Below are 25,637 nucleotides of genomic sequence, written 5' to 3' on the forward strand. Positions count from 1 at the left end.
GTTGTTGAGACCTTCAGAGGAGGCATTATTTGAATGAACTATTAAAGGATGAATTGGAGTTTATAGATGAATTAGGGAAAGAGTGTTTCAAGTAGAAGAGACATGGGAGTTAAAGCACAGAGGGATGAAAGTATGTAATGTGTTCAGGGAATGCTTAGTAATCTCAGGGGTCAAGGGGTGGCAGGGAATGGTTGGCGATTAAACTCAAAGGATTAAAGCTAATGCAGCAAGCATTGGAGTACTCTCAGTAGAATTTAAGCAGGGGAGTAGTTACCTAAATATGTTTCAGAAAGATTCCTTTAGCGGCAGTATGGAGGCTGGCTTGAATGTGTGTCAAAACATTTTGTAGACAGGGGCACTTGCTGGAAGGCTTTCAATAGTCTAGATATGACAATGCATCAGCTCCCGAATAAGATGTGCCTGCCTCTGGTGGTTTTGAGAAGTTATACTTCACCAAGTGAAAGAAGAGATGTTACAGGTTCATTTGAGTCCCTCTGAGAAATACCACCTACGTGCTCCTTGAAGTAGTCCATCAGGGACTGTTTATTACTGTTCAGACCAAGATAGGGGACTTGCACCAAGATGTAAATCAATGCATTGCTTCCTTCATTGAGAAAGTCTTGGGGCACATATGTGTGTGCACGCACTCACACACACACACGGTAAGCTTCATGACAAAGTTGGTTTACATTCTAGAGCAAGCTTCTATCTCCTAGTAGCCTGGTAACAATTTATAGACCTTCACTAGACCACAACTGCAATTAGAGTTATTTGTTATATAATCAATTTATTATAGTTCTTATATGTAGGTATTATACTTTAAGTCTCTTTTTCTCTATGGTCAAAACTTACATGTAGAAATCATGGTTTCAACATTCTAAAAGTTTTCCTTTTATTTTACAGGCAAGCCACTTATGTCAAGGACTCCTCTTTTTTTGGAACCTTACATGATCACTTAACCTCGATTGATAATTAGTAACTCTCTATGTAGAGATGGGCTCATGACCTCGTCCTGCTCTCCAGTACTGTTAAGAGCTAGTTGCTGTTTAGACCTCAGGTTCTCTCCAATCTTCAAGACTTGGATTATGATTCCTCTCCAGGGTTTTCAGATATGACAGAGCCCTAGAGAGGGGGTGGGAGTAATGATCCCTCTATCACTTGAGTGTAAAGCGTAAACTGAATCAACACTTAGCAGTGATGTTATTAAAGGGATTCAAACATCAGTAAAGTGTCTAACTGACCTTGAATATTCTTTGTGACCCTGAGATTTTTTGGTTTGACTAAGGTCACAGAACTTACAGCAGAATGAGGACTGGCCTCTGGATCTCCCGAGCCTCTGTGACACTGCTTCCCTGCTTGATTCCAAGTCTCCTCCCCTCAGCCCTTTACCAAGAGCAAGAGAAGAAATGACAGGCTCCTCAGAGGATGAAACAGATGCCGAGGGTCTTCACTTAACCATGGGAGCTTTGGAGGCTTTCTTTCTGCTAATAAGCATGGCAAAATGATTTACATACTTTGCGTGCGTGCTAAGTCGCTTCAGTTGTGTCCAGCTCTTTGTGACCCTATGGACTCTGCCACCCTAGTCCACTGGGCTCCTCTCTCCATGGGATTCTCCGGGCAAGAATACTGGAGTGGGTTTCCATGCCCTCCTCCAGGGTTTGCATACTGTGCGTGCATGTGTGCTAGTCACTCCAGTCGTGTCCGACTCTGAGACCCCATGGACCATGGCCCGCCAGGCTCCTCTGTCCATGGGATTCTCCAGGCAAGAATACTGGAGTGGGTTGCCATTTCCTTTTCCAGTGAGAAAGTATGAAGTGAGTGAAGTGAGTAAAGTGAAGTTGCTCAGTTGTGTCCGACTCTTTGCGACCCCATGGACTGTAGCCTACCAGGCTCCTGCATCCATGGGATTTTCCAGGCAAGAGTACTGGAGTGGGGTGCCATTGCCTTCTCCCTTACATACTGTATTGAGATCTAAATTTAGGTAGCAGATGGGCTGACATTGATGTTCTAAAGTACACATTGGGAAGATAATTCCCAGTCTCCTGAGGAAAGAGGTGTCAAAATCAATTTTACTGATGAGCTTATCTATAATTTGGCTCTTCCAACTCTGGTTTGCCCCAGCAATGAGCCACATAATTTGCCAACCCTTGATTTGAACACAGTCTGTACAGATGGCAGTTTAACATAGTACCTAATATTGATTCTCTGCATTTTTATTGGTTTACCTTTTCTAAATTCTATTGAATTATAGTGGTTCCCATTGTTGTTTCAATTAAATATTATTGAACTTTCATCATAAACCCTTAACTGAAGATCAGAGTTGGTCAGAAAGTTTTTGGAAACAGATATTTGTCAGTGTCAGTTTGTCAAAGGCTTAGCACTTAGTTTGGGGTGTAGGACCAGGGGAAAAAAAAAGAACTTCAAAAAGTTTGTGTCAAAATTCTCTGAAATCCACTGTGAGTTCACCATTGTCCAGACTTACAGCTCATCACTTTAGCTTTGCTGCTCACCAGCTGTGTGGGTGGGCATGTTTCTCAGCTTCTCTGAGTCTGTTTCTGTATTATAAAGTAGAGATAAGTCCAAATCCATGGTATGATTGTGAGAATAAGCACCTCATGTCAGAGGTGTTTAGTCCACATTCAGGCAGTTGGAGGTTGCCAGGAAGAGTTTAACCTGAGTCTGTGGCACATGTACCTGGATGTCTCTGTGGACCATGTGATGCCGTTTTATTTCTGCCTCCATGGTTTTGCTTTGAGCCGGAGTTGGATATGGCCTAATGTTCAATGATCTGGTTTTGATGTCAGGCAATCCGGCTAGTGTTTCAATACTCTGTTGTGAGACATGGTGAATTAACTGACCTCTTCAAGCCTTAGTTTCCCCTGTTGATAAAGTGGCAGAAGTAATTGCACCCACCTTCCTGTAACGTGGTCAGGATTAACTGAGGTGAGGCTTATGAATGCTTTGTCAAGATAACCATGAGTCCACTTACAGAGCTCCTGTTTTGTGTTACTCCTGGACATTACTTTGCCAACTAAGGCCCATTTAGTCAAGGCTATGGTTTTTCCTGTCGTCATGTATGGATGTGAGAGTTGGGCTATAAAGAAAGCTGAGCGCCAAAGAATTGATGCTTTTGAACTGTGGTGTTGGAGAAGACTCTTGAGAGTCCCTTGGACTGCAAGGAGATCCAACCAGTCCATTCTGAAGGAGATCAGCCCTGGGATTTCTTTGGAAGGAATGATGCTAAAGCTGAAACTCCAGTACTTTGGCCACCTCATGCGAAGAGTTGACTCATTGGAAAAGACTCTGATGCTGGGAGAGATTGGGGGCAGGAGGAGAAGGGGACGACAGAGGATGAGATGGCTGGATGGCATCACTGACTTGATGGATGTGAGTCTGAGTGAACTCCGGGAGTTGGTGATGGACAGAGAGGCCTGGCGTGCTGCGATTCATGGGGTCACAAAGAGGCAGACACGACTGAGTGACTGAACTGAACTGAACTGGAGACAGAGTGGTAGGCAAACTGGACAGTACCTGCCATCATGGAATGGCCAGGTCTAATGAATATGTTACTATATACAGTTATAAATGTGGAAGTAAACAATTACAAGTAATTAAAGGGGTTCAAAGTCTTTAAAAGAGAAAAAGTGCTGGGAGCACTTAGAGGGGGACCCAGCCAAGTCTGGGAATCACATAAGATTTCACTGATAATGTGATGTTGAAGGTTGGTGTGAAGATTAAAGGCCAGATAACTGGGTCCAGAGGCAGAGAAAGATGGTTCCAGGAGAGGGAATAGCATGTGTTTAAACTCAGAGGCAGGAGAGCATGTGGTAGGTTTTGAAGGCGTGAGAAAAGTATGATATGTAAGTGTAAGATGTAAGATGTAAAGTGTAATTAAATTGCCATTGCTATTATCCTAAATTCTCTCTACGGCTACTGAATCCTAGCTCATAAGTTGGGGGTTTGTCTTAAGTCTCATTTTACCCTTTTCTTTCATGAAGTTATCTTTGGCTACCTTAGAACTGATTCTTTTTATTCTAAAAACTCATAGCATAGTCTGTACTATATATTTCAATATTTATGTTCTTGAAAACATGTTCTTAAAGTTTATGTATCTTTCTTGAATCAGATTGATGGAAAGTCCCTTGAGGAGAGAGCCTTGATTTTGTATTGTCTGGGTCTCCCAAGGGCTGAGCATAATGCTGAGTCTACAGTGATCAACAAATACATAATGCTGATGTTGGAAATAGTCCACCAAAAAATTTATAATATACCCTGTTATGTAGGGTACAGTGCCACATGATAAACTTGGGAGTGCATGCATTTGGGATCTGAATAAGTTAATTTGAACCCTGACTTTGTGATTTTGCATATGTGTGATCTTAGACGAATCACTCTTTTTGAGCCTCAGTTTCCTGAAAAAAAAAAATGAGGATGATATTATACAGTTCATTGATTTTTAAGACTCATTTTTTTCCTTCACATTTTAATGTATTTAGAACTTACATGTGTCTTACATGAATGATATATTATAATTGGCAGTATTCTTTTCTTCCTTGTTGGTGCATAAAATAATGGTGTGTCTTAACATTCAGTGACATTTTAAGGTTTGATGAAGTACAGTAACTTTTACTTTTTCTAAGATTGTTCTGAAAATTCGAGATGAAGTACACAATTCATCTGATATTTACCTGATGTGTCCACTACAGATTGAAGACTATAAAATCAGATCCAAGACTCAGTACAAGCTTTGCAAACTGTCAAAGTTAAAAAACTGACGGCCCATGCTTAGTGAAGCATTCCAAAGTTCAGAGCCACCTACCCTTAGTCTTCATGCCTCCAGATGTATTTTGCCAGTTTTAATATCATTAAGGTTCATAGCAAAATGCTCCAGATGCTGGGGTCTTTGAGAAGCTCTCTCTCCTGCCCAGGTTTGAACTTACTGTGGAATAAGATGAAAGAGCCAGCAGAGGGAAAACCAGAATGTCACTAGTTCTAGGTTAGAGTATGTAGCTTATATCTGTGGGTAGCTAGGCTCCCTGGTACTGCACCTGGAACTAACCTGTGCGTCACGGTGCACCAGCAGGAAAGGTGTGGAGGAACCAAGGAGATCTGGGTGCTCTGTGCTCTTTCCCAGAAGAGAAGGGAGGAGGAAGGAGCAGATGGCACAGGAGGCTCACAGATGAGATCAGTCACTCCCCAGCCCAAGAGAGGAACTCCAGCAGGGACCCCGCCAAGGAAAGGAGACTTGAGTAGGCAGAAATCAAAAAATTAGGAAATAGAAAAGAAAGGATGATGTTAGTCAATGACAAGGCTGATGTTGTGGAGTCAGAATGAAAAAGTATACTTGATTGAAAAAAAGTAGGCGTTTAAAAAATGTCCAAGGCTTTAAAAAATGCAGAAAGTAGTAGTAAGTTGCATTGCAGAAGAGAGGGGATAAAAATATTTAAGAAGGAAATTATTTCAAAGGTTTATATTGGATTTTGTCAAGCCTGGTTCATTAGTGAACTGTTCATCTCTTCACCCACCAGGGAGTTGACATGGAAGAGAGATCCATGGTGCTAAGAAAAAGCCACGAGTGTGTTTTGCACCGCATATGGTTTAGCTTTGTTTTTGTGTCAGACAAGCTGGTTTAATTTACAAGTGGAGTTTTGATACACTCAGGACTCTGAATAACTGTTGGGTGGGTAGGGGTTAGTTTGGTGAAAGGCAGACAAACCACAGTAGCTCATTTCCTTTCATTGATCCTAGCCCAAAGCATCCCTGTTGCATCTTAGATATTAAAATCCTTGATTCACATAAGAATAGTCTGGTGCAATGGGGATGACCCAGAAAGATGTTATGGGGAGGGAGGTGGGAGGGGGGTTCATGTTTGGGAATGCATGTAAGAATTAAAGATTTTAAAATTAAAAAAAAAATGTTATAAAAAAAAAAAGAAAAAAAAAAAGAATAGTCTGGTGCAATCTGGAAGGAAGTTGTCATGTTCTCTCAGAAGTAAATAATATTAATTTTTAAACACTCGCCAAGAATAATTAACATGATCTCAAGTATTCTAAAGCATTATGATGTACAGTATTTCTTACAGTGGAAGAAATAGCCAGATATTTTGAGAAAAGTACAAAGGTAGAACTGTGTGTTTTTAAGGACTAAATCTTTCTTCTGTTTGTTCTTAATTCACTGAGGCTATTGTGTGTGTGTTTTGGGGAGAATGTTATCCTAAATAATAAAATACAGATATACTCTATAATCTCCTACTCAAGAAACTTTCTGATAGATTCTACCTCTTATCCTATCTTGGCATTTCTCTAGTAGAGCTATGGATGTTGTCTAACCACTGTTTTCATTTTTATGAATGTCTTTCTAATATACACACAACTACATTAAAATTTTTATAATTATGTAATTTTAGGTATCGTATATATAAATTTTGGCATCCCCAGGTGGCTCCGTGGTAAAGAACCTGCTTGCCAATGCAGGAGATGTGGGTTTAATCCCTATGCCATGAATATCTCATGGAGGAGGAAATGGCAACCCACTCCAGTATTCTTGCTTGGGAAATCCCATGGACAGAGGAGCCTGGGGGACTACAGTTCATGGGGTGACAAAGAGTCGGACGTGACTCAGCAACTGAGCATATATACATTTTATGCGTATAAAGTGTATGAAAAATTTTATGTAAGTAAGATCATATATTGTTATATATTTTATTATATATGTATATATATAAGACAGTTTAATTGACAATGTTAATATACAAACTTAGATCATATTTATATATATTTTAATATATATAGTTATATATATCGTATAAAACACATTTGTATGTTTGTAGTCTGCCCATTTCTCTTTTGGAGAAGGGAATGGCAATCCACTCCAGTATTCTTTCCTGGGGAATCCCATGGACATAGAAGCCTGGGGGGCTGCAGTCCACGGGATTGCAAAGAGTCGGACACAACTGAGCAACTAACACACATACATTTCTCTTTTATTTAGTAATAAATCATGAAGGCTTTTTTTTATCAATAAACATTTCTATAATGTAATCCTTAATGGTATCCGTGTATTCCATTGTATGAAAACTGACTATTTACTTACCAATCTGCCTTTGATGGACATTTAGGTTTCTGATTTTTCTCTGTTGTGTAAGTGGCATCGTAAATATCTTTCCACATTCTTTTTTGTGCACATTGTTGATTTCTTCCTTTGTGTATTTTTTAGTGGTGTTTTTGCTGGATCAACATTATTCTTAAAATGAAAGACTTTGGACGTGTAAAACCAAAGCATCCTCCAGAAAGGCTGAAATTTAAGTTTACACCACCTTGGAGTTTCTTGAGTGTGCTTATTTTTCCATACCTTCTCATGCCAGAGAATCTCATTATTTTTAATGTCAGGCCAGAATATACAGTTGACCCTTGAACATCATGGAGGTTAGGGGCACTGACCCTCCGTGTATAATCTATAGTCGGCCCTTTGTATCTTCAGTTCCACGTCAAGAGATTGAGCCAACCATAGGTCATGTAGTATTACAGTATTTACTGTTGAGAAACAGTTCACATATAACTGAACCCATGCAGCTTAAACCCATGTTATTCAAGTGTCATCTGTGTTTTCATTTTTTATTTGCATTTTTTTGATTTTTTGATGTTAAATACTGCTAAGCTATTACTTTAGAGCAAAACTGAAATTATGAAGTCTTGGTTTGATTCCTTTGCTTTGAATCCCTTGGAGTCAGCTGCTCCCAGGCATAGGCTTTTGGGGTAGGCCTGGCCAGGATGGTGAACTTGTGGGGAAAGGAGTGAAATAAAGGTAGTTTGAGACTATCACTTCCCTCTAAGAGAAGTACCAAAACCTGAAAAAGAATTACAGAGAAACTAAACAGGGAAATCAAAGACATTAAAAAAAAAAAACAAAAAAACAAAAAACAACACCAAGATTCTTCTTGGGTCTGGTCTATGAAAAGAAAATTTCTTTCTCCCTGTTAGTTACCTTACCCCTTGGTCACTGTTCCAGAGCTTGAGACAGACTGTTTGCCTATACTTTGACTAATGTGGGTGGAATGATTTTTGTGTGATCTTTTAAGATTGGTGATCTCAATCACATCTTTAATATTGCATCTCCAGAAAAAATACTTTCTACATTACTAACATTGGGAATGTAAGTTATTGGTCATTTGGGGAACTACTTATCCTTTTATTTTTCAAATTTAAACATTAACCAAGGCAATCTGAGCTTTGCCTTTTTTTTTTTTCTCTTGGGTAACTTGATTCTCCAATTATGAATAATGATTATTTAATGTCTGTTAATTCTATGGCAGTTTAGGGTGAATTCTAATTAGCCTTTTCCCTACAATATGTGGTTTGTGGCTTGAAAGGCTTTCTAATGCCTTCCCACCCTGAAACTAATGACTCAGAACCAAGAAAGACTGACACAGATCTTCATATTAGGCCGGGGCTGCTAATGCTCCAGAGAGTGCCCACGCCCTCTTACAGCCTTGCTGCTCCATGGTGGATAATGCCCCCCACCAAGCTGGTCTCAGTATGGCTCCTGCTGTGCAATGTACCCAGAAGGCTTGGCTCGGCTCACATGATGCTCATTTCTGGGACGTCATAAGCACTATTTCTTCACTGGAGTCCTAGGTAGTCATTTCCCCTAGTGCTTTAAAAAGATTAAAATGTGGTTTTATGGATAATCATCTCCCAGAGTTTTGTGAAAATGTCTCTGATCCTAATTAATGGTATCAACAGATTCAGAGAGAGTAAAGAAAGATGTCTGCGGCTTCTGATTTAAATTAGGCTATCTGTATTGATTGGTCATTGTCTTAGTCTGTTCAGGCTCCTATAGCAGAATACCATAGACTGTATGATTTACAAACAACAGAAATCTATTTCTCACAGCTCTGGACACTGGAAGTCTGAGGTCAGGGTTCTGATGTCAGGTTCTGCTAAGAGCCCTTTTCCAGTTTACAGACTGCTGACTTATCGTTGCATCCGCACATGGCAGAATGAGAAGAAGCCCTTTTTTTTTTAGCCTCTTTTTACAAGGATACTAATCCAATTGATGAGCCATTATATTAGGGATTAGGTTAGGTTTTAACACATGTATTTCTGAAGAACTTAAGCATTCACAACGCTCACCAGCATTGGTCGGCAGATAAGAAGAATCATGCTCATGTACTCAGTTGTGACTGACCCTTTTTTTGACCCTATGGACTATGGTCCGCTGGGCTCCTCTGTTCATGAGATTTTCCAGGCAAGCATACTGGAGTGAGTTGCCATTTCCTTCTCCAAGGGATTTTCCTGACCCAGAGACTGAACTCTTCCGCATTGCACGTGGACTCATTACTGCTTGAGCCATCGGTAAAGCCCCGGTATGTAGATAATTGAAAATTAACTATGACTTTCTAGAACAAAATAACAGTTCTTTCCTGAGCATAATGTATAAACTGGGGTTAAAAGATGAGTTAAATCATAAAAAAGTTGCTCCTAATTTTATCCTATATGACATGTCATTCAAAATATTTAAAGAAGGGAGAATCCTGTTCAATAAAATTTTTGATTGAGTTAAATAGAGGGAAGTGGAAAGTTATTGCTTAATGAATACAGAGGTTCAGTTTTGCAAGGTGAAAAGGGATAGATGGTGGTGGTGTTTGTACAACAATGTGAATATATTTAATATCACCAAACAATGGTTAATGGGGTAAATTTTATGTTATTTGTTTTTCACCACAGTTGAAAAAGAATAATATGAGATTCCTTTTTTGAGACCTTTTTGATCCACGTTTTGACTTAGTAAATATGGGAGGTTAAATATAGCTTTGTGTGTCTCCTGGCTGTTTGAGAGTCATCCTTCTGCATGCAATCCTCATTTTACAGGACTGGAGAGGCAGAATATGTTTGGATCCAGGACATTTTTGAGAAGGAGTTTAAAATTTTCTTATATTGCTGTGCATTCCTGTAATTTGCATTCTTCTCCTAAATGTGCAGAGAGAAAAATAATTTGGATCCCAATTAATTGGGCTCTAATTGATCTTTGTTTTAGGCTGTATATTAAAAGATCAGCCACCCAAGGTATTGAATCATAATGATTTTGTATGTAACTGCACAGGAAGGGAAAGTTTAGGCGCAGCTTTCTTCACATTCGTGCTTTCCCTCAGCCATTGTGCTTTGCGTTCTTGAGATCCAGTGAATATTTTGAAGGTCAGCTGTGGTGCAGAGGAGAATTAATATTAAAATGCATTTAATAGATAAGCTGTCAGATGATTCCCTAAGATACCGTAGCAGCTGAAAACCTTCTTTCCGATCACTATGTACAGGGGAATGATGGTTAATATGGAGTCTCTGTTGGTGTCTCATAACGGGCCTTCAGTAATCATTTCTATCCCAGTCTTGCTCCATTGATGTCATCAGTCTTGAGTGACGGAGCAATTTTCTCACAGAAGACAGCCCCTCCCTGGGAAGGAGAGATAGTCATCTACCAGTATAACAGGAGGAAAATAGAAACAAAATCACAGATTTGGCAGAGAAGGCCTGCATACTGACCTTGTGTTCCTGGCAGTTTGAGTGAGGTTTTGGTCTTTGGTTTAAATTGTCATGATTATTTAATAGCATGTTATGGGGCCATGATTTTGAACTCTATGCTCTACATGGGCTCTGCCTGAAGGCAGAAGCTTAGGAAGATTAAACATTAATTAAAGTATCCAAAGCAACTACATAGAACAAAAAGTGTAAGAAGCAGAAAAATAACTGGCCTCCCCATTAGGGAAGGCCATTTTTAAAAGGAAGGTCTCATATTGTACTTTAGAAATGAATGTAATAGGACTTCACTAAACCCAAAGGCATGAGTAATTTCTCGGGAGAGTATTCTGCCTCTGATTCTTTAAAAGAAAATTGGAAAAGCTCAGCAGATTTTGGATCATCTCAGGGGCCCTAATGGTATGGAGAGAAAGGAAACAAGACCATGTTCAAGTTGTAACTGTACTTGATGTTTATTGAGAAACCACAGAGGGGATGGGAGACAGGGTTCCCAAGCCTGACTGGATGCCTTTCCTTCCTGGAGATTCCAGTCCAGTATTTTGGATGTAGACCTAAAGATTCCTGGTGTGCAGCATGGTTTGAAAACTACCAGTCAAGGTCAATAGTTTTCATGAAAATGACAGAGAGGGTAGTAGTACAGAGGGAAATTGACAAAAGGAAAGAGGGAGAAAGAGTTTTGGAACCCTTTGTCCAAATATCTGAGGAAGAGGACTATGTACCTCCATCCACAGCAGAGCTCTGCTGGCTGAACTGGAGGCAGGACACCTTTCTGAGTTTCCAAGGTCTGAGCAAGGCAGATTCACTCCTCATGCACTGGCCGGTGTAACGGCATTCCCTTCTTCCCCATCTGCTGCTCCACCTTCAGCCTCTCTCCACTGCCTCTCCCCTGTGTATCAACACTTCATGCACGTGATCTGCACTTGCAGCCATCTCTCCTGCTTCCTGTCTGTCTTCTGCTTTGGCTCAGTGGGCTCACAAGTGAGGCTCGAATTCAGCATGACACAGGTCTGCTTCCCCATAGTACTAGAACCTTCACTTTCCATGGGGTGGGGGAGCCCAGCCTGGTGGACATGACTGGACACTCAAGATGGGTCTGAATTAGATTTCAGACTAATTCTGACAGAAAGTGCACTGCGTAAAACAGCACGGTGATTTCAAGAGAGCATGGACTTTAAAGGCTGGTAGAGTTTCTGTAGGCTTCTCCTCAGTAAACGGCCCAGTGTCTTTCTATTTGCTAAGGACAAAATCCTTTGAGTCATCCTAATGATCTTCTGTCTTCTGTACCCCACACTTAAATAGTGATATATCCAGAGTCCATTTATTCTCACCGTCTTTATTATTTTTTAAATTTTATTTTATGTTGGCGAATAGTTGATTCGCAGTGTTGTGTTAGTTTCAGGTATATAGCAGATTGATTCAGTTATACATATACATATATCTATTCTTTTTCAGATTCTTCTGTCATTTAGGTTATTACAGAGTATTGAGTAGAGTTCCCTGTTCTCTATGGTACATCCTTGTTGATGATCTTTTTTATATATATAGAAGTGTGTATATGTCAATCTCAACCTCCTAATTTATCCCTCCCCCACATCTTTCCCCTTTGGAAGTCATAAGATTGTTTTCTAAGTCTGTGAGTCTATTCTGTTTTATAGGTAAGTTTATTTGTATAATTTTTAAAGATTGCACTTATAAGCAACATCTATGATATTTGTCTTTCTCTCTCTGACTTACCCTCACTTAGTATGATTATCTCTATGTCCATTCATGTTGCTGCAAATGGTATTATTTCATTCTTTTTATAGCTGAGTAATATTCCATCATATGTAAGTACTACATCTTCTTTATCCATCCATCCGTCAATGGACATTTAGGTTGCTTCCATGTCTTGGCTATTGTAAATGCACTGTATCTATTCTTAACACGTGGTCTAAACCATCATTGCTTGTCTGGATTATTGCCACAGTCTTCTAGCTGGTCTCACTGCTTCTGCCCTTGTTCCTCCAGTCTTTTCTCAGCACAGCAATCATAGTGATCCTTTCAAATATCACTTAGGCTCTCCCTTCTTCACTCAGAAGACTTCCCTCTCAGTGTCAGACCAGAGACTTTATGGTGTCCCACAAGACACCCCATGATGTGGTTTCTCCATCTCAGTTTCTCTCACCTCATCTCTGACTTACTTCTCTCTTGATCTCACTGCTCTAGCCATAGTTTCCTACTTGCTATTTCTCATTCGGCCAAGCAAATTCCTCTCCCTGGGTCACCTTCCTTGTTTCCTCTGCCTGAAGCATTTTAAAATGAAATATTTATATGATTCTCTCGTTTTCCTTCACATCTACTGATTTTTTGCTTTATGTCAATCTTGGACAGCTTATATAGAAATGGAACCGTTCAATGCAGGAGACACAAGAGACATGGGTTTGATCACTAGGTTTGAAAGATCCCCTGGAGAAGGAACCCTCTCCATTGTTCTTGGCCAGGAAATACCATGGACGGAGAAGCCTGGCGTGCTGCAGTCCAAGGGGTCGCAAAGAGTCGGACACAGCTGAGCACTCCTGCGATTCATTTCACATTTCTGCTTCGTTTTTCTGCACAGCACATTTCATCACCTGACATTGTTTGTTTTGTTGTGTTTGTCATACAAGCTCTGTGAGGGTAGGGCCTTTGTATTTTTTTACTGCAGATCCCCAGGTCTAGAAAAGTACCCAACACGTGGTAGGTGTTGAGAAAGAATTTGTTGAACAAATGTATTATGAGTAGATCTGGATTTTCAGTTTTATCGCTTATTATTAGCTTTATCACTTGTTATCTGTGTAACATTCAGTGTGCTATTCTTCAGAGTCCAGGTTTTCTCATTAAAAGAATGACCGTTGAACAGCATGGAGGTTAGGAGCACCAATCTTTCAGGTGGCTAAAATCTGCATATAATTTATAGTTGGCCTCCGTATCAATTGGGCTTCCCTTGTGGCTCAGCTGGTAAAGAATCCACCCGCAGTGTGCAAGACCTGGGTTCAATCCCTAGGTTGGGAAGATCCCCTGAGAAGAGAAACCTACCCACTCCAGTATGCTGGCCTGGAGAATTCCATGGACTGTATAGTCCGGGGGGTTGCAAAGAGTCGGACATGACTGAGCGACTTTCTTTCTTTCTTTCCATATCAATTGTATCTCGGTATCCTGAGCCCCGCAGCTGTGGACTCAACCAGCTGTGGCTGGAGTAGTTCTGTAACATTTACTATCGAAAAAATCCATTTATAAGTGGACCCTTGCAGTTCAAACCTATGTTGTTCAAAGATCAACTGTAACTTTTGTTTCATGGGGTACTTTCACAGAATAGAACTAACGTGTAAGTTTCCAACAAAAGTGTTAGATCAAGTTTGCACTAAACATATAATAGCTCTCATTATTTTTGCTGTTGTTGTTGTTAGTATTTATTGAGGTTTGATTTAAAAAACTGAATTTATTCAGGCATGGATTGGATTTCAATGAAAGTGGGATCCAGGAAGTGACTGCAACCCCGTAGGACAGTTTTGGTTGCTTCTATTCCACTTCTCCTAAAAGAGTGTGGGCTACCTGCTAATGGTTCTAGGGTTTTTGCTTGAAGGATCTTTGCATAAGTGAGAACTTCCATGGTGTAAATTTTCCTATTGTTAAGCAAATCTTTAAAATTAAATACAACTATAGAATGGAGACTATTCAATTTTTTTCAGTTACATCGGGTTTATGAAGGTTTTCCAATTGTATAGAGTTCATTCTGTATCTTTTTATACTTAATCAATATGCAATATTTTAAGTGCCTGTATCATTCATATGTTAAGGAGATAATATCCATGGTAACCAACCCTTTTTCACATTAGCCAAAAAAATATGGTTAGTGCTCAATTCTGTGAGAAGCATGCATCCAGATAGTTTGCTCATTAACTAGGTTACTAGGTTTGGTGTCATTCACACACTTATACTGTTAATAATTGCTAGCTATTAATATTGTAAATTTAGTTCAAATACTGTAAATGTCTGTTCTTTCAAGACTGAATGTTAAGATTGGAATTTAGTACAAGTATGTATAAATCATTTCAAATGAAAAAAAATGAATGCAAATCAGAGACCAGCTGGAGGGAGATTTGCATGATTATTTTAATGTTATGACAGGACACGAACACTCAGAAATTTGAATCAGAATGCCGTTTCTTATACCTGCAAGGGTTGTTGAATATCTCTTATGACCCAGCCTGTGTGATTAGCAGATCCTACTGATAAAAATTTGAGAGTCCACCATCAAGTCCACTCTGTTTATATGTTTTCTTTGTAGGCTGGGTTTGCAGATCGAAATGGAATAAGCATTTTCACCATAGTAAGCAGTGCTTAGCATTCACACTGGTGTTCCTTAGAATCACTCCAGGGTTTTTCAAGAGATAAATCATGCCATTTGATTATTGGAAATCATTTGTTCACTCAGCACCCTAATTCAGAATGCCCTCTGTGTACTGCACAGCCACCCTTAAGACAGAAGAAAAGAGTAACAACAATGCCATTTTTTGCCAGTGAGTCTGGACATTGTCTTTTCGATAGCATGGCTGATTGGGTCTTGTTGCAGATCATTTCTCATGAATGTGTTACATCCTTTACTGATATTCATAAAACCTCAAAATGATGACTTCATAGGAGATTCTTTTCTTTTCTGAGGCGTGATTATCTATCTGCTTTTAGTTTACTCTGTTGCACTGGGAGTGTGTGTGTGTGTATGTGTAACGTCCTCTAGCTTTTTTAGCAATGATTCTCATTTTAATTATTCGAATGAATTGCTGATTAAAATAAACTTTGATGGTCATGTTTATTTTTAAATATTGAAGATGATTCTGCTTTAAAAAGATAGCTGGACAAGTATTTCTTAAAATCAATAAGTAAGGTTATTTCTCCACATAAACAAAGTAATTTTTAGAAACAGAACACTTTATATATTGCTTGATGCTTCTGTCTGGTATGGTAGTTGAAGAGCATAAAGTTATAACAGAGATTTTCATTTTAATGGGAGAGTTGTAATACCCTCATAATTTTTTTTACTTCTCATTAGTTTTTACAACCTATGAATTACCTAAAACAACTTCAGTCATTTGAATTTTGACTTGCCACTTATTTTCCTGTGAGCGAAACTGTCATTTGAGAAATAGAGCCTATATTTATGGCGTTGGTGTCTAAGGCTATACGTGAGGAATATTACAGAGTTTGCAGATGCTGGCATGTGTTCTAATGCTGTCTATTTGGGGCTCTGTTCAATATAGGATTATGGAGAAGAATAGAAAAGAATGACAATGAAGTAGTGGTTACTGTCAGTCTTTTGGTGATATAATGAGAATTTAGGAGGCTTTTCTATACACCAATTTAGCTCTACTATTTTAGACTTGTCTGGAGGACATTTTGTATGATTTATTATAAGGTTATTTCTTCAGTTCATTTATTCATTGATATATTATCACATTATTATTTACCTACAAAACAGGTCAGCACAAGACTTCCAGTCTTAGTGTCCTTTTTGTTGTTGCTCTTGTCTACAATACATTTCAATAATGGCCTTTTTAGGGGAGTGGAATAACTATATGTACATATATGTTATATATGTATTGTTATATATGTATTCATATATGTTATTGATATGTATCACATATATGTTTTGGAAGGGTGGAGACAAGTGATGTTTATATATGCATATACAAGTTATTGAGTGTGCTGTATGTGTTACTGAAACCTCAGCTCATTGTCATGTACTACATGTACGTTGAGACACGGTCCAGTGTATGCATCCATATAGAATTATAACTGTGGATGTCATTTAGTGTTTGGTTTCTCTTGTTTCTCTGTGCCACTTCTCCTCTCCTTCTTTACTCTGAGTCTATCCAAGTAACCCATTTTAATAACTATTTTTATAATCCTTCATCATTTTCTTCCTTTAGCTCGTTTCCAATTGTTAACTGTGTTATGTGATCATCCTTACGTGAGCAAAATGCATCTCCATGGAAGCATTTCTCTGAGAAAACTGTTTCTGCTTCATTATAGATAAGCTAGCTTATCCAGGTCACAAAGTTCAGAGAGTTCTAGCTCTTCCCAGGTTTGCCCAGGACTAAAACTCGGAATACAGAATTGACCATTGACACTTTGAGCAAGGTCACATGGAGCAAACCAACTAATGAGACCCATCAGTGGGAGGTGATGCTGTTTGGGCTTGGGCTGGAAATCATGCTCGCTCTAGGGAGGTCATTGTGACTGATCAGAAGATGCTCTGTCACACACGGTGCATTGTGTTGGTTGGGGTGGGGTCTTATTTAGACCTGTTTATCCATGAGGGAGAGTTCTTATGTATCCAACTGTCTTATTTTGAGTTAAAAGCTTTGCCAGTGAGGATTTACTCCATTTTTCTTCCCACACTTCCCAGTTGAGCACAGCCATGCTCTTGTCCCTGGTGAGGAATGATAATGATAATGATCCTGAGTGTGATCTGAGAGCAACAGGGACCACTTGATGAACACTAGGTGCTCTCCCCTGCACTAACTTCTTTAAGCAGCCTGTCTCTTAACCCTTGTCACAACCCACAGCCCCATGAGCTATGGATAACCATATCTCCACTTTACAAGTGGGCAAACAGGATCAGAGAGGTAAAGTCACTTGCAGGTGGCCACCAGGCTAGTGAGGGGTGGAGCCGAGACTCGAATCTAGGGCTTCAGTTCTTCTGAACCCAAACCAATGTCATTCTGTGCTTCTGCTTCTCTTGATGCCTGACTTTGAGTTCAGTTCAAAAGCTACTCGCTGTGCCCTTCCTGTGGGTCTACAGGGACTGTTGCCAGCACTGCAGAATCAGAGATGACCAAGACATGGGCTTTGCATGGAGAAACTTACAGACAAATAGAGGAGGTAGACATGTAAATCATTTTACTGTAATGTAACTATGTCGTGCTAGGATGTAAGCTCCAGGAGAAGAGGCCTTTTCTTTTGTCTATTTCATTCCAAAGCACTTAAAATAGCACTTGGAACATAGTAGGGACTCAAATGCATGTATGGACATATCATGGAGGGAGACGCTTTTTGCCTTGTCTGTGGTTTTCAGTTGTGCTCTCACTCTGAACCCTACTCCTGACCCCTGATCCCTGGATAGCCTTGCCCACCAGCTTCTGGCACACTCTACTGCCCTTCCGTTGCACAAATGCTTTATGGAACACATGCAGTGTTCCAGGTATGGCTTTGGCATTAGGGACATAAAGATGGACAGGCTAAGCACAGGTTCTGTCCTTATGGAGGAATACTCATACTCAGACAATCCGAATTCATCTTAGCTCCTCCCTCACACATGATCCTCTGCCAACCGCCACCCCCCTCCCCCGCCCCCATCGCTGTGTCATTAGCAGGACTGAGTCTCATGGCAGAGAAGACCTACATGCCACAAGTCTGACTTGGTCAGATGCTGTACCCAATGACTTTCTCTGTAAAGACCTGCTGCCACAGATTCTCACATGAAGTCTACTTCTTTATTCATCTCATTATCCACGGAGGAAAGAAGTAGATCAAAATAAACTCATTGACCATTGAGAAGATTGTTAACAGGTATGAGTCTCTACTATGTGCCAGGCAATATTCTGGGCATTTCCTCCTTCATTTAATTTACAAAGTCACCTTGAGAATAAAGTGATATTTTCTCTGTTTTTCCAGACAAGGCCCAGTTAGCTTAGCAGGGTGTCCAGACTCAGAGGAGCAAAGGAGTGATCAAGTGGGGATGAGGAACGAAGCTCAGTCTCCCTGCCAACCTGCTTGTCTGGGACCGTGGTGTATTCCCAAGGCCATGAGAAAGGATCCAAGAGGGCTGGAGAGTGAGTGGCCCTGTGGTGCCTACTTATACCAGTGCCCTGAAAATTGTACCTGTAACTCGTTGCTGCCATCGTCTGTTTTCTGTAGCCTCATGGGGGGCATTTCTCATGTTCCTCTATAGATTAATGAGCTTGTATATGGTACTTCCACTCTACAGCAGTCTTTAAGAGTTCCCCGAAGATTCACATAGAGATCACAATTATTTAGGTTCTAAATTACCCTTGTCCAGTTTTAAGCAGATGAGCAGTATTTTCACCCTCTCAACAATGATTCCTAAGGCTTATTGCTGCAATAATATCACATTTAGTTTCCAAGGAAACTGCATATCCATTCCTTCTCTCCATCCCTTCCCTCCCACTTTCTCAAGCCTGAATTTTTTTTATTTTAAACTCAAAATGTGCCATTGTAGCCTCCTGCTATTGTTAAAGTTTTGGTTCTGGCACCAGTTCCTAAGAAATTACAGTTTTATTTCTGGTCTTCTTAATGTTTTGGATGCATCTCTGCAGAATAGCCATGCATTCTAAATGGCACTGAAACAAATTACTGCCTTCATTATGACTTACAATAGATGAATGCATCACATTTCAGAGTCACAGCTTCTTTAGGCAAAATACCCTGGTTGTTTAACATACTGTAGTTCTATAATTGCTTACTTGATATTCCATTGTGAGGCTGGGAAATAAAAGAAAGGTTAGGCTATGATATATATTTTACTCTCAGTGCATATCTATGATATATTCTGGCTAACTGACTGTATATATTCAATAAATTTTCAACCTCCAGATGAATTAATTACTGCATCTAAGCATCACTTTTTCATCAATTATGCTAGTAGTGAATAAAAAATATACTCGGACATTCCATAAACCACTGGATATGTTACTATGAAAGGCAAAGAAGTATGTACTTACTTTGTAATCCTATGGGAAGGCAGAGGGTAGCCACACAGTGCCATAGGATGCAGGCATGCAGATCCACTGCTTAGGCATTTGAGCTATGTTGATTGAAATATTTCTCTCCTGTCTCTCAGTTTCCCTACACTATCCTATGCTGCACACACACACACACACACACACACACACACTCGTCTCCTTGTAGAAAACAGCAGAGAACAGCCCTGTGTTTACAGAGACCCACTTGTGGCTGTGTGTACATGTGTATAGCAGCTAATGTCCTTTCCCTATCCTTCATGCTTTCCTGAATTCTCTGAGTTTTTCATATAGAGACCTACACCTTTGGAGCGTTTGTTTGTTTGTTTGTTTGTTTTTCTGAAAATTGCTCTGAGACTTAGCTCTTGGAGAATTTGGAATTTGGGATCTGATCTGTCTTCAAATAAATGAGTGGTAATTAACAGCTTATGAGTGGATAATAGTGGAATCGGTAATTGTATGTATTTTGTAGGTAAGGGCAAATGTGACTTACAGTGCTTTGGGGATTTGGAAGGAATTAGTTTATATAGGGTTAGATTGTGAAGTCAGCTAAGGGATTGTTGTACATGGAAAATGGATCTTCCATTTATCTAGTCTTTTAAGCACTTGGAAGTGCCTGGGGTTCTTACTAGGTACTAGTTTCTGGTAGGCAGTAGGTCCAGACCAGTCTCTCTAGAAGAGTTGGGTGGGGCCAAGAGGATGTAAGCCTCAAAGGATAATGGGAAAGCAAATTTCTTTAAGGGATTCTGGCTTTGCCAGGCTGTATTATCTGATAGAAGAATTTGTTCTTCTACAGGAAGAATGCACTTTGTGTGCCCACCTTTATACAGGTAAGTTCTTAAATTGTTTTCTTACAGTAAAGCAGCTTTTTTTTTTTTTTTTGCCTCTGTCTGTCACAACAACCCCTGTGTTGAGTCTATAATGTCCAGAAACCCAGAGATCAACCATGGGTGCATAGGACCTCTCTGGCTCTCTTGTGTCCATTTCTGTATGCAGTCACCCTGGACTTCTTGGTGTCCCCCTTTTCTTCTGAGCTGAAGTCTACAGGTCAGTACACAATGGAGTGAAACATGGACAGACTCAATTCACTTTGATCATTGTGATTAGTGAGTTTAGAATTTTCAAATCTGAGATGAATACATTTTATGATGAACAGTGACTAAAACGACCAATCAGAAAACAGAAGTTTGCAAAAAGTAAAACCACTACCAACAAAAAATAGTCTAGATTGGAAATGCCCTAAGTTTAAATGGAAATGCTGGCCTAATTTGCAATTAGATTTGTCTTCTCACCCCATGTGGAAGTGGAGAGAGACCAGCTCTTGGGGGAAGTAAGAACTCTCCAGCACAAATGGAGAGTTAAAGAACAGAAACAGGTAGAGGACAAGGCTAGCTATAGCTGGTAAAGGGTCTTCTGGTCCAGGATAAGGAGTTGGACCATCACCTTGGAGGCTTGAAGGGATCCTTGAGGGCTGTCAGGTAGGGGCTGACATTTCAAGAACCTTCCATGCCTGGCTGGAGGCATGAGTATCTAAGTCATTGGATTACAGAATGTGAATTCTGAGAGTTCTGTTGTAGGATATAAAGGAAAATTTATCTGATAGATGCTCTTTTCCTTATGAGAACCTTCTGACTTTGGGATAAAGCTCAATAATCCTTGCTTTAAGACAATTTGTATCTAACTGGTAATTAATACAACAAAAGTATTGTAGTTGTTCATGATATTCTCCAGTAGTCTTTTCTGCTTGTTTGTCCTGGAGTGTTCTGTGGTAGTGATAAGACCCAAGGATTGTATTGTCTGTGTCTGTGCTAATAGATTATAGTGTGAGAATAAGGATAAAAGACAGGAAGGAAAAATTTTTGGGTAGCAGTGTAAAATTGTTAGAAAAGTACACAGTAGCACCTTTCTACAGGGAAGTTCACTTCAGTTCAGTTGCTCAGTCGTGTCTGACTCTTTGAGACCCCATGGACTGTGGCATGGCAGGCTTCCCTGTCCATCACCAACTCCCAGAGCTTGCTCAAACTCATGTACATCAAGACGGTGATGCCATCCAACCATCTCATCCTCTGTCGTCCCCTTCTCCTCCTGCCCCCAATCCCTCCCAGCATCAGGGTCTTTTCCAAGGAGTCAACTCTTCGCATGAGGTGGCCAAAGTATTGGAGTTTCAGTTTTAGCATCAGTCCTTCCAAAGAACACCCAGGACTGATCTTCAGAATGGACTGGTTGGATCTCCTTGGAGTCCAAGGGACTCTCAAGAGTCTTCTCGAACACCACAGTTCAAAAGCATCAATTCTTCGGCACTCAGCTTTCTTTATAGCCCAACTGTCACATCCATACATGACCACTGGAAAAACCATAGCTTTGACTAGACGGACCTTAGTTGGCAAAGTAATGTCTCTGCTTTTTAATATGCTGCCTAGGTTGGTCATAGTGTTTCTTCCAAGGAGCAAGCACCTTTTAATTTCATGGCTGCAGTCACCATCTGCAGTGATTTTGGAGCCCAAGAAAGTAAAGTCTGTCAGTGTTTCCATTATTTCCCCATCTATTTGCCATGAAGTGATGGGACCAGATGCCATGATCTTCATTTTCTGAATGCTGAGTTTTAAGCCAACTTTTTCACTCTCCCCTTTCACTTTCATCAAGAAGTTCTTTAGTTCCTCTTCGCTTTTGGCCATAAGGGTGGTGTCATCTGCAAATCGGAGGTTATTGATAATTCTCCTGGCAATCTTGATTCCAGCTTGTGCTTCATCCAGCCTGGCATTTCTCATGATATACTCTGCATATAAGTTAAATAAGCAGGGTGACAATACAGCCTTGATGTACTCCTTCCCCAATTTTGAACCAGTCCATTGTTACATGTCTGGTTCTAACTGTTGCTTCTCGACCTGCATACGTATTTCTCAGGAGGTAGGTAAGGTGGTCTGGTAGTCCCATCTCTTTAAGAATTTTCCATAGTTTGTTGCAATCCATACAGTCAAAGTATTAGCATAGTCAATGAAGCAGAAGTAGATGTTTTTCTGAAATTCTGTTGCCTTTTCTATGATCCAATGGATGTTGGCAATTTGATTTCTGGTTCCTCTGCCTTTTCTAAATCCATATTGAACATCTAGAAGTTCTTGGTTCACGTACTGTTGAAGCCTCACTTGGAGAATATTGAGCATTACTTTCCTAGCATGTGAGATGAGTGCAATTGTGTGGTAGTTTGAGCGTTCTTTGGCTTTGCTTTTCTTTGGGATTGGAATGAAAACTGACCTCTTCCGGTCCTGTGGCCAACTGCTGAATTTTCCAAATTTGCCAGCCTATTGAATGTAGCACTTTCACAGCATCATCTTTTAGGATTTGAAATAGCTCAGCTGGAATTCCATCACCTCCACTAGCTTTGTTCATAGTGATGCTTCCTAAGGCCCACTTGACTCCACATTCCAGGATATCTGACTCTAGGTAAGTAATCATACCTTGTGGTTATCTGGGCCATTAAGATCTTTTTTGTATAGTTTCTGTGAATTCTTGCCACCTCTTCTTAATATCTTCTGCTTCTGTTAGGTCCATACTATTTCTGTCCTTTATTGAGCCTATCTTTGCATGAAATTTTCCCTTGGTATCTCAGATTTTCTTGAAGAGATCTCTAGTCTTACCCATTCTATTGTTTTCCTTTATTTCTTTGCATTGATCACTTAGAAAGGCTATCTTATCTCTCTTTCCTATTCACTGAGACTCTGCATTCAGATGGATATATCTTTTCTTTTCTCCTTTGCCTTTCACTTCTCTTCTTTCCTCAGCTATTTGTAAGCCCTCCTCAGACAACCATTTTGGCTTTTTACATTTCTTTTTCTTGAGGATGATTTTGATCACGGCCTCCTGTACAGTGTTATGTACTTCCATCCATAGTTCTTCAGGCTCTCTGTCTATCAGATCTAATCCCTTGAATTTAATCTCCAGGGAAAGTGAATCCCTACTGAGGCATGGCCAGTTGAGAAAGAATCTTGTCACCTTAAAGAAAAGAACACAGTAAAAGAAACTTTCAGCCTGGTCACTTATTGCTGCTCAGAAATGGTTGCCGTTTCCTTCTTTGTAAGCTTTGGGACATATGACCAACTGTTGGAAGGGTTTAGCTAACCTTATATTGAAAAATAAAGCAAGCCAAGCAAACAAAACAGCATCCCCTCCACTCCCACTGGTAAATACAATTTAGGTTATTTGGTGAGGTAATTAAAAAAAAAAATCAGCTTGATGTACAGAAATAGTTCTTGCTTCGGGTTCACAAGGGCTTTTGGAATTTAACCCACTCTGGCTGGTAAGATATGTAAAATAATGGTTCCATCACTTGCTGAAAAACTTTATTTGCTATTCAGAATATTTGTAATACACAGAGTTGACCTCTTCTTGAGATACAGGTTGCTGGTAATCTAGTCTGAACCCTGGCATTGACATGCTATTTGCCATTGTCCTTATACATATAGATGTATTGTGTATGTGTGTGTTTGTGAATTAGTGTTAGTTCGTGTTAGTCGTGTCTGACTCTTTTATGACCCTGTGTACTGCAGCCTGCCAGGCTCCTCTCTCCATGGGGATTCTGGGCAAAGATTCAGGTAAAGAGTCAGCCTGCAATGCAGGAGACCTGGGTTTGATCCCTGGGTTGGGAAGATCTCCTGTAGGAGAACATGGCAACCCACTCCAGTATTCTTCCCTGGGGAATACCCATGGACAGAGGAGCCTGGTGGGCTACAGTCCATAGGGTTGCAAAGAGTTGGACATGACTGAGTGGCTAAGCACACACACACATATATATGATAAATAAGATTGCACTATATTTATTTGAGGCCCTCAGGAGAAAACTGCTCTATTCAAAGGACATGTGAGTAGAATCAGGCAGTTTTCAATCCCCAGAATCCCATGAAAAAAAATGGATGTTGGTTCCAGTAGCATAGCTAGCAGCAGTGAAACTGGAGTGTAGAAACTTCTTGTGTGTGTCCTACTGACCAGAAGCATCAGCATCACCTGGGAGCTTGTGAAGAATTTAGAATCTCTGGTGCTTCTGCAGTCTTACTCATCAGTTGATTGCATATTAAAGTTTGAGAACACCTGGTGTGGACTACTCTTTCAGGAAGGCTGATTGTGCAGAAAGTTGTTGCGAGCGAAATGACACAAAGACAAAACACACGAGACACACAAGAGACAGACAATACACCACTCCGGGAGGAGGAAAAAAACTGCACAAAACTAATTGCGGTTTATTTTTATAAAGCCCCCTAGGCAGAATTCCAGACTGCATGAATAAGCCTTTTCAGTACAGCACAGGTGCATACATGTTATCGTACAGCAAGGGGAGTGAAATCCCTGTCTACTGCAGAGTCTATCCAGAGCCTTTTTTTTCTTCTTATCACAAGAAGGGAATGTTCCCTCATTTGCAAGGGACCATTAAACTCAAGGCTGTGTCCAGACTCCTTGGCAGAACGCCTCGTTTGCAAGCACGTTCAGCCCGAGCAGAGAGACCCGTTTGCAGGCACATCTCCGCTACCCTATTGTGGCTGCATTAACCCTTCAGAAAGTACAATAGATGTGGAGGAAGAAGGTTCTAGCTAGAGGTGGAGCATAGTCTCATGGCATTTTTTTAAAATTTGGACAAACCTTGAGTGAAAGAGGAGAGTGAAAAAGTTGGCTTAAGGCTCAACATTCAGAAAATGAAGATCATGGCATCTGGTCCCATCACTTCATGGAAAATAGATGGGAAACAGTAGAAACAGTGTCAGACTTTATTTTTTGGGGCTCCAAAGTCACTGCAGATGGTGACTGCAGCCATGAAATTAAAAGATGCTTACTCCTTGGAAGAAAACTTATGACCAACCTAGACAGCATATTCAAAAGCAGAGACATTACTTTGTCGACTAAGGAGGTCCGTCTAGTCAAGGCTATGGTTTTTCCTGTGGTCATGTATGGATGTGAGAGTTGAACTGTGAAGAAGGCTGAGTGCCAAAGAATTGATGCTTTTGAACTGTGGTGTTAGAGAAGACTCTTGAGAGTCCCTTGGACTCCAAGGAGATCCAACCAGTCCATTCTGAAGGAGATAGCCCTGGGATTTCTTTGGAAGGAATGATGCTAAAGCTGAAACTCCAGTACTTTGGCCACCTCATGCAAAGAGTTGACTCATTGGAAAAGACTCTGATGCTGGGAAGGATTGGGGGCAGGAGGAGAAGGGGATGACTGAGGATGAGATGGCTGGATGGCATCACGGACTCAATGGACGTGAGTCTGAGTGAACTCCGGGAAATGGTGATGGACAGGGAGGCATGGCGTGCTGTAATTCGTGGGGTTGCAAAGAGTCGGACACAAC

At 40.3% G+C, this 25,637-nt stretch overlaps 1 protein-coding gene across 3 annotated transcripts in view; it reads left to right on the forward strand.

Moving 5' to 3' along the window:
* ST6GALNAC3 (ST6 N-acetylgalactosaminide alpha-2,6-sialyltransferase 3) overlaps positions 1–25,637 on the forward strand; it is a 635,179-nt gene that overhangs the window by 93,657 nt on the left and 515,885 nt on the right. The gene's annotated exons all lie outside the window — the stretch shown is intronic.

Source organism: Ovis aries, chromosome 1, assembly GCF_016772045.2.
Source record: "Ovis aries strain OAR_USU_Benz2616 breed Rambouillet chromosome 1, ARS-UI_Ramb_v3.0, whole genome shotgun sequence".
Classification (NCBI taxonomy): domain Eukaryota; kingdom Metazoa; phylum Chordata; class Mammalia; order Artiodactyla; family Bovidae; genus Ovis; species Ovis aries.